Source organism: Canis lupus, chromosome 4 (genome assembly GCF_011100685.1).
Source record: "Canis lupus familiaris isolate Mischka breed German Shepherd chromosome 4, alternate assembly UU_Cfam_GSD_1.0, whole genome shotgun sequence".
Lineage (NCBI taxonomy): Eukaryota > Metazoa > Chordata > Mammalia > Carnivora > Canidae > Canis > Canis lupus.
Window position 1 is genome coordinate 14,030,574 of NC_049225.1, and position 9,505 is coordinate 14,040,078.

The window sequence follows — 9,505 nt, forward strand, 5'->3', positions numbered from 1 at the left end:
GCACTGCTACTTTGAATATTCCACTATTTTAAATCAAGATTAAAACAGGCTTAGGATAACTAGAGAGCATTGCCCTTAAGTAAAAGGACCTTGAGACAAAAAAATAATAATCGTCTCCCATTTGCATAATGCTTTTAATTTTTTTCAAAGCCTTTTTCATATCTATTATTTCACTTGATCTTCACAACAACCATGTGAGGCTGTTCACTTTAAAGAAATGAACTTGAAAGCAGCGAACATTTAAAACGTTTCCCCAAAATGTAGTAAAACCACAAAGAAAATTCCCAGAGCATCTATACCATCGCTCTAACTTAAACTGTATTTACTGCAAATTGTATTGAGTCAGAAGAGATGGTGGCTCGTAAATACAGTTTCTCTGTCCTGAACCACATTCAAACTGCAGTTGTTATGAATACAAAAGAGCTTTCCGAGTACATAACTGTAGTTTTGCTGCATTAAAGCAAAAAGCTGGCATTTGGACTAGAAAACAGGCTGTAACTGTGTCTGTTCTGCATGGCAAGCATCTCAGTGCCTGCCAGCAATAGGGATGGATTTACATATATTGACTCAATCCAGCATATGAGTAACGATCAATTTTCTTGATCTATTCTATTCTGTCAATCTGTGCTTTTGCTAGCAAATGAGGAGACATTGCTGTCAGCCAGAAATAGAGTTTCCTAGGCTTATGTGAGCTTTTAAGATCTCTTTTCTACTTAATTAAAAGATACATACGGTGGTTGGCAGGGAGCAGCCGGCAAGTCAAAGTAACAAAATTTGCTATGTATAGACGGGTTCCTGGAAGAAAAATCATGAAAGATGGCTAAATAAATGTAAAGGCAGACTTCCGTTTCTGAGGATAGTATATTTTTATGTCAATTCTATTAATGGTAAAGTAAATACAAAGGGACAAATACAATTTGTCTGTCAGTAGTAACCAGTAAAACTATCCTCTTCGGGAGTCACAAATTATGCTTCCAGGTAACAATATGTAAAACAAAATGCTTTTCTTTTTGGTCTCTCCTATTAATGTATCATGTTAGACTAATTCATTTGGTTTGGGCCCAGATAATCTCTGCCCCTAGCTTGTACTGGAATTTTAAGTCAGATCAAATAGTATATACAAAGCAAGTAAGAGCGTTCTCTTAAAGGACGCTAAGGAAAGCTTTACACATGTTGGACTCCTTGAAATCCCCTTTCACTTCCAACCTGCTGGTGATTCCAATGATTCTGTGAGGGCCTCGGCAATATCTGAATGCTTTTTGTAGAGTTAGTTTTATTTTATAGTAAGTAAGTGACCAAATGTTTCTGCAAGGGGGCATAGTGTTGCCAGACTTATAATTTCTACTCTGACTTCTTTCAAGTGATTTGGGGGATGAAGATTCTGAATCTGTACCCAGAGTAGGATATCATTTTTTTATACATCTGTTGGCTTTAATTAAGTAATGGACTGGCTGAGTTTGGCTTCTGTTTGTTCCTTAAGACCTTCCTGAATGCTAGTATCAAGTCCTTCTGGAAATATCTAAACAGACCAGAGGACAGATTTTAGGAATCACATGCATTAGGAAGGAGTAAATTCTGTGTTATGGTGAAGGGAACCATACCCTGAACCAGCAGTCAGGAAACCCTGGTTCTGGCCTGGCTCCTTCATTGATGAGTTCCACGGTGATGAGAAAGTGATTGCCTTTAATTGCAACTCAGGTTTTCTCATCTATGAAAGGAAGGTGTTGTAGTAGATGCATGATTTTCAAACTGAATTTAGGGGATCTCCTCAGCAGGTATCAGTGTGATAAAGTAGGTGGGACTCTGGGACCTCCATTCTTCGGGAGCCAATGTTAGCAGCTGTGCTTGTAACCATTTTATACAATGAACTTCCAATAAGATTTTGTTCAAACCAAGGTTGAAAAAGGTTCAGAATCGTGGTACTAGAGCATCCTGGCAGTTTCTTGCATCTCTAATAATCTATGGTCAGTTTGGGAACATCTTAGTCTTTTTGTCCGTTGGGTTTATGATTAAGAATTCTGTTTTCCAAATTCCAGGAATGGACTTAGAGAAGTCACCTCTAATTCTAATTGGTCATATGTGACAGATCATTCGGTTAGCTCACTGGTACAGCATCTGGCACATAGAATGAATGCAATATATAGGTATTGAATGCCTGTCCGGTCCCTAAGATTCATATTTCTCAATTTTAGCCAAAGAAACTGGTGAGCATGGCCAAAAAGAGAATGGATGCCCACAAGGGCTAGCATTTGGTACAGGAAAAACTGAGAAATAGAAAAATAAAATAAATTAAGGTGTCTGATCCTTAAGAAGCAAGAAATTGATGCAAATTCTATGTTTATTCCCTAATCCATCTCATTTGGTTTGGAAATGAAAACAGATACATGGTGCTCTTCTGAAAAAGCTCCTTTTGGAGCTACCCTCCACTGCCTCCCTGTTGACATATGGCGTTAAATATCTAATGCTGAACATTTGCCCTATGGAGACAGTAGGGTGAAAGATTTCAACCCAGTCAACACCACAAGGGCCTGTCCCAGCAGGAACTGAAAGTCACCCTAGAAAGGAAGGCAAGCACTTCTGGCTAGATGTCTCTAATGAGGATCTATAGCCATGATGGACTGTGACCTAATATGTATACTGCCTTAGGACAAGACTATCTATTCTCCAATTATGTCAGGTTTCTAATGCTCACACTTAGCTCTAACATGTTCTAACTAAGTACACTAAGAGCATTCCCTTTTAATCCATTCTTTTTTAATCTGCTTCATTTAGAACTAAGGAAATTGAGATCCAGACTGAGTATAGGACTGGCACAAGGACACGCATTTAGGTTGTAGGGCCAGACAGATATGCTTGCACTTATGCATATTCCTCATTGAAGTGATCATTATCTTTAGATATTTCATGGCTCACAGATGTGAGATGGGTCTATGAGTCAATCAGCCAGCCTATATTTACTGAGCATCTACTGTGTGTAAGGGATGGTGTTAGACACTTAAGATATAGTCATAAACAAGACACTTTCTACTTTTACAAAATTTATAATCTTATGGGAAGGATACTCAATAAAGTTCATTTGAGCAAAGGCTAAAAAGTAATGCTAAATATTGTTAGCCTAAAACAATTAAGAAGAGGATGTAACCCTATTTGGGGGACCAGGAAGGAAGAGGGAGCTGAGCAGTGAAAAGGAGACAGATAAGCATAGTTTTTTTTAAAACTTCAGATAGAAATTATCAGAGTATTTGTTTGAAATCATGTATTTCCAGGCTCCTTCTATTGGAGATTCTGATTCAGTAGATCAAGGAGTGATATCTAGGAATCTGTATTGGTAACTTTCCCATGTTGTTCTGGTAATCCACAAAGTTTGGGAAATCCTGAATGAGCACTCTAGGCAGAGGCATTGTGCATACCAAGGCAACACAATGAGGGTAGAGAGAGCCTAGGAGAAACTATTTTTGATAGAGGGCAGAGTATGATGTCCAGTGAGGATCAGGAACGATTTGCTAGAAAAATTTGTAAGTTATTGAAACTTCGAACATGACTGAGCAGAAGCTTGAGTATTGGACTGAGCAGAAGCTTGAGTATTGGGATGTGGGGGAGAGGAGGAAATTGGTGACTGCTCTACAGAAGGACCTGGATGCTGATTCCTCAGAGGTACCCCTCAAATAAAGTTTGCTTTCCTTTGTTTTAAGGATTATTTTCTTTTAGCACTAAGGAGAATCAACTGAATAAGAAGGTAATTTGTGGAAGAACCTTAGAAAGACTCCAGCCCTCTAAGATACTTCTATAAACAATGAATACAATTCTGTAGAGAATTACTTTTATGCTTACATTTCAATAAAACGTAAATAGTCATGGCAAGGGGGCTCCTCATCAACCACAAATCTGGGTGTCTTTTTGTGTGAGACACTATGCTTTTGGATTTGGGAGAGATTATGTGCACAGGAACATGAAAGATTAGGCTTGCTTTCTTTACATTTCAAGATAAGGTGTACTGTACCTTTAGGTTTTAAAATCCCTGGCAGTGGTTTGCTGGAGCCAGCTCATACTAGCTTGTGAGAACCTATCATTACCATCTCTTCACATTTTTGTTCAGTGACTTCACTAGGTACCTTAAAATTACCCATTTAGGAGCATTTACGCTGTGGAAATTAGCAATTGGCTGCCCCCCCTCTTTTTTTTTTTTTTTTTTTTTTTATTGCCAAGAGCCTGTTGTTAAGCACTTACCAGCACACCACTGCCTGACAAGTATTAACATTTTTGAAATTGCGGCTCTTTCTACATGAGAGTATTTACTGACCAGAACTCCTATTAATAAAGGCTCTTTTCTCCCTACTCTCCTTTTTATTAGGGAGGAAAGTCTCCTAGAACCTTTAGTACACTGCTATTATTTTTCCTTGGTTAGACTGGTGTCCCACGGCTATTCAAGGGAGGCTGGGATAGTGAGTATCTGGCTTAGGGGAATGGGGCTGCCACATTTGTTCTAAGCCAATCCTGACTTAAACTGTGGAGCTGGACACAATAACCCTGAACAAAAATGAGGCTCTATTAGTAAGGAAGACTTTATCCTTGTCCAGAGAAAAAATATTTCCCACATTAGTAAAACAAGAGAAGGATGAATGTGGTCTCTAAGATCCAGAAGCCTGAACCATAAGAGAACTAAGTTCTCCCCGTTGTGTTTGTTTTTATTTTAATAGCTGATGGCATTTAACGCTCACCATCTTCTGGCAGTGGGTCTCCAAGTGTCCTCAGATCAGTGACATCGGCATCATCTGGGAACTTGTTGGAAATTCAGATTCTTGGGCCCCACCCAAATCTCCTGAATCAGAAGCTGTGGAGGGAGGAAGTAATGTCTAAAAGTATGATTAAGGGTGTAGCCTAGCAATCTGTGTTTAATAGGTGCTCTAGTTCATTCTGATGGATGCTAAAGCTTGAGAACTATTATCTTAAGAGTGTTATTAACTCTATCAATGTGATAAAATGAATTTCAATGAATAATAAGCACCTAGTGGTGTTAGCCACAGTGGACATAGTTGTTCATTCATTCCTTTAATAGACATATAGTGAGCACTTGCTGTTATTATCCTGTGTCATATAATCCATTGCCCACTGGCAGCCAGAATGATCTTTTTAAAATGTAAATCAAATGTGCTATTTGCTTGCTTAAAACCTTTCAGTGACTCACATAACAAGATGAAATACAAACTTGCAGTCTCCCTTAGACAAACTCTAAGTCTCTCTTAGACTCGGTTTACCTGCCTCTCCCAGCTCCTTTCTTACCTCTTTCCCCTTCCCCCCTTGCTCCTTCTACCATGCTGACCTTCTTTCTGTGGTAGATTCTATCTTATTCTAGTTCTAGCTCAAATTTCACCTTTTCAGAGAAGACTTCTAACCGCCTCATCAAACGCACCTCCTCTTGACCCCACTGTCCTTACCATGTTAGCCACTGATCTTCTTCATGGCATATATAATAATTGTATCTACTCATTTGCTTATTGTCTGGCTTTTCCACCAGAATGTAAATTCCACAAAGAGGTGCCCAACTGCCTCGTAGTACCTAAGTGGACCCTGGAACACTTGTCTTGGCACAAGTGTGTTGAATGGATTTCTAGGCATTACCCTAGATGTGCTAGAGGAAATGGAGAGCTAGAGTCAGCACTTTGGGAGAGGCATATCGTGCTTTTTTCATTTGAAATTATAATCTATTTCATTTGTGGAAACTTAAATTTACTTATAGGAAGCTCTTCAAGGAATCACAAAACTCACTTGTCTGGACAAGATCAGTTTGCTTCAAGTTGAGTTGGCAGTATGTTCATTTATTGACAGAAGATTGCCAGTAACTTGAAAAAGAATATCAAAATGTCTTATACCTTGCATCATATCAGATAAGCAAGTAACTGACTCAGAAAATTTATGATAGTCTTACAGTTGTTTTTCCCAGAGATGGTTCTGGAACTAGAAAGACGAAATCAGACTCCAGTGCCATCTAGTGGCCATATTTAGTTCCTCTAGAAATAAAATCCAATATACTCTAATAGTGATTTTTCACTTCTCATTTGGGCAAGGTATGTGTGTATGTGCGTGTGTGTGTGTGTCTGTCTTTCTGTTCTTACATATTACTCTAGTCATTACCATGTTGATGCATATTGGTTAAATTCTAGGAAATTCACGTGGAACATTAAATCCTTTATGTTGTCATATGATAGAAATGTTCCTTATAAAATAATTGTATTAAGGGACCATTAATTATAAGCTACATAGTACTCATGAGACTGAATCCACTTGATGCTCACTTTGGTGGTAGACATTGGTGGTCACTGAGGCTAGCAGAGAACCCCAGAATTCTGATCTCCATTAACCAGCTTTCACCCTGCTTTGTTGTAAATTTAGATATCTCATCCTATTCTTGTTTTTCATCTCTTCCATTGGCTCATAGTGAGGACCTCTGCAAAAGAAATAAAATGGACAAATAAAATGGATAAATTATTTTTAAATTAAAATTAGAACCCATAAAAGTTTTTTTTTAATAAAATTATTTTCATATTCTATAGCCGTGATCTGACTTATAGGGTCTATAGAAACTAAGGGTAATTACTATTCTGGATGCATATAAAATAGACTTTGCTCTGTGCTAAACATTTTATGTACATATATCTTTATTTTTTTAAAGATTTTATTTATTTATCTGGCAGACAGAAACAAAGACAGCGAGAGAGATAATGAGAGAGTAGGAGCAGGGAGGAGAGGGAGAAGGAGGCTCCCTGCTAAGCCTGATCCCAGAACCCTGAGATCATGACCTGAGCCAAAGATGCTTAACCAAACAAGCCACCTAGACACCCATACATATATTTTATAAAGTGAACAATCCTGCAAAATATGGATGATTACTCTCTACTTTTCAAAGGCCAATAAGAGTAATAGAATTGTTGTTTGCTGAGCTCCTAATTCATGACAGATGTTTTTCATGCCTTCTTTTATTTAATCCCACAAACTTTTCAGAGATAGTATCATCTCTTGTTCAGATGAAGAAACTAAAGCTCAGAGAAATTATTTGCCCCATATCTTGTATCTGGAGACTGGAATTGAAGTCCTTCTGGCTGGCTCTATATTGTCTATTTCTACTCCTTTCTTCAGAAAGAAGTTGATTTTTAATGATTTAAAAAAATGTCTCCCTCCAGTATACAACTTATCAGATGCTCAGCAGTATGAAGGCAGGGACCATATCTGATGCCTGGCATGTAAGAACTCAGTGAGCATTTATTGAAGGAGTTGAAGGAGGGATGCTTGGGAAAGTTCCATTTCTTTAATCAGCCACTTCATTAACATTTGCTGCATAAAATATTACTGCATAGATTTATTTATTTAAATAAATTGCTTATTTAATTGCTGCATAAAATATTTTATTTTATTTATTGCTTATTTTGCTGCATAAAATATTACTCCATTATTTTATTTTTATTTTATTGCTGCATAAAATATTTTGTTTATTGCTGCATAAAATATTACTACAAAACTTACTGGCTGAAAATGACACATATTTGTTATCTCTCAGTTCCTGTGGGTCAGGAATCCAGGAGAGGTTTCTTGGGTCTCTCACAAGGCTGCAGTCAGGATTTTGGCCAAGGCTACTGTTACCCCAGTGCTCAGCTAGGGCAAGATCTGCGTCTACAGTCATTCACATGGCTGTCGGCAGACCCCAGAAGATCTGTATCATTCATGTGACCATTAGCAGACCTTATCTCACCACGAGGCTGCCTTGCCTCACAACATGGTAGATGGCTTTCCCCCGGAATGAAGTGATCCAAGAGAGAGTGAGAGAGAATGCCCAAAGATGGAAGCCATAGTTATTTTATAACCTAATCTTGGAAATGACATCTTTTCATTTGTGTTGCATTTCATTTAGAAGTGACTCATGAAATCCCTCACACCTAAGGGGAGGACATTACAAAAGGGCATGAATATTAAGAAGTGGAGATCATTGGAGGCCACCTCAGAGCTATAAGCCATGACATTAGTGGCTTATCCATTGAGTATTAAGCCTTGAAACCACTCTGTAATATTACAGATCAGGACCTTTTCCCATATTAACCAAGAATGTTTTATAATCTAGCAGGGGCTAGATAATACATTGAAGAGCTAGTTCTGGTGCTAGACAAACTAGATCCAAATCCAAGCTCCTTCACTTCCTATGATCCTGTTGATACCTCCATTCCTTATCTATGAAGTAGGCATTATAACAATGTTTACCTCCTAAGTCTATCATGAGGATTAAATTAGATAATATCAGTAAATTACTAAGTACAGCAAGTACAGCATCTGACACATGAGAACAGCAACATATTCCAGCTAATACAGACTAAATATCCTTGTGAATTTGTTTTTTCTTTCCCTAGAATATTTCTTCGGTATTGTATGCTTTATTTTTCTCAGTTTAATCCTAGTAAGGTGGTAGATTTGATACATTTGTTCCCATTTTAAATATTTAACATTTGAGACACATAAAAATTGAATGACTTACCAGTACATGTTGAAGGCCAGCCTGCCATCCAGTTTTTCTTTTGCCCAACTAATTTCTCTTTCCCAATTTTTTTCCTTTTTTCTTTTCTTCCCTTCTTTTCTTTTTCTTTTCTCTTCGTTTGTCTTTCTCTCCCCTCCCCATATCCCTTCCTGTCTTTCTTTCTTCTTTCTTTCTTTCTTTCTTTCTTTCTTTCTTTCTTTCTTTCTTTCTTTCTTTCTTTCTCTCTTTCTTATTTCTTATATCTGAGAGGCATGGGCATGGGACATCCTCCCTACTCATGACTATATACGTTTGGTATTGTTGTCACAGAGCTGTTAGAATCACCTAAGTACTTAAACCAAAACTTGTTTTAGAACAGACAGAGTCATATTTTGAATGTCATAAAAGAACTATCTATAAACTAACTGTACTATATGTACCACATTCTAAACTGTACTATTATGGTAGCTTAAGAAACCCACATCCTGGCTTCAGTTCCTCATTCTATGAGTATGGTTTTTCTGTTAAGTTAATGAAAAACAACCTCACGAGACTCAGATTGTATCCTTTAATTTGAGAATGGTCTACCAAAGGCCTAGGAGACTTTCTTATGATAAATTCCAAATGATATTTTACCTAAGCCAACAATAAAACTCTGTAATAGAGACATTGAACCACAAATACATTCCCATTTAATTCCTATTATTGTCCAAGTCCTCAACCCTTTCTCTCCCTTTCCCTCCCAGAAAACCCCAAAGTCAAGCCAAACAATCATGAAGAAAACATTGTTGACTGTGTGTCATAATCACATCTGTCTTCAGAAACAGAGGACTCTATTCCCCAGATATTAGACAGAGCCCTGAATCATTTTAACTTATGAAGCTCATCTATTCAGAAGAAAGGTCATTTTATTATTGAAGCTCAGTGTTTCCTTCTCTCTATTGCCTCTTTACAAAATAAACAAACAGCTTCTCTGAGCAAGCTATGGCAAACCTGTGCTACTAAAGC

General features: G+C 37.7%; 1 long non-coding RNA gene across 2 annotated transcripts; it reads right to left on the minus strand.

The window, feature by feature from the left end:
* Positions 1-354: 354 nt before the first annotated feature.
* Positions 355-8,628, minus strand: LOC119871618. 2 transcript variants are annotated; one of them, XR_005357568.1, is made up of 4 exons: positions 8,519-8,628; positions 6,294-6,445; positions 4,719-4,831; positions 355-795 (listed from the first exon to the last, which is right to left on the minus strand). It is a non-coding gene; the product is annotated as an uncharacterized LOC119871618 (long non-coding RNA). The 2 variants fall into 2 exon arrangements; XR_005357567.1 differs by having other exon boundaries at positions 4,719-6,445.
* Between the last annotated feature and the right edge of the window lie 877 nt (positions 8,629-9,505).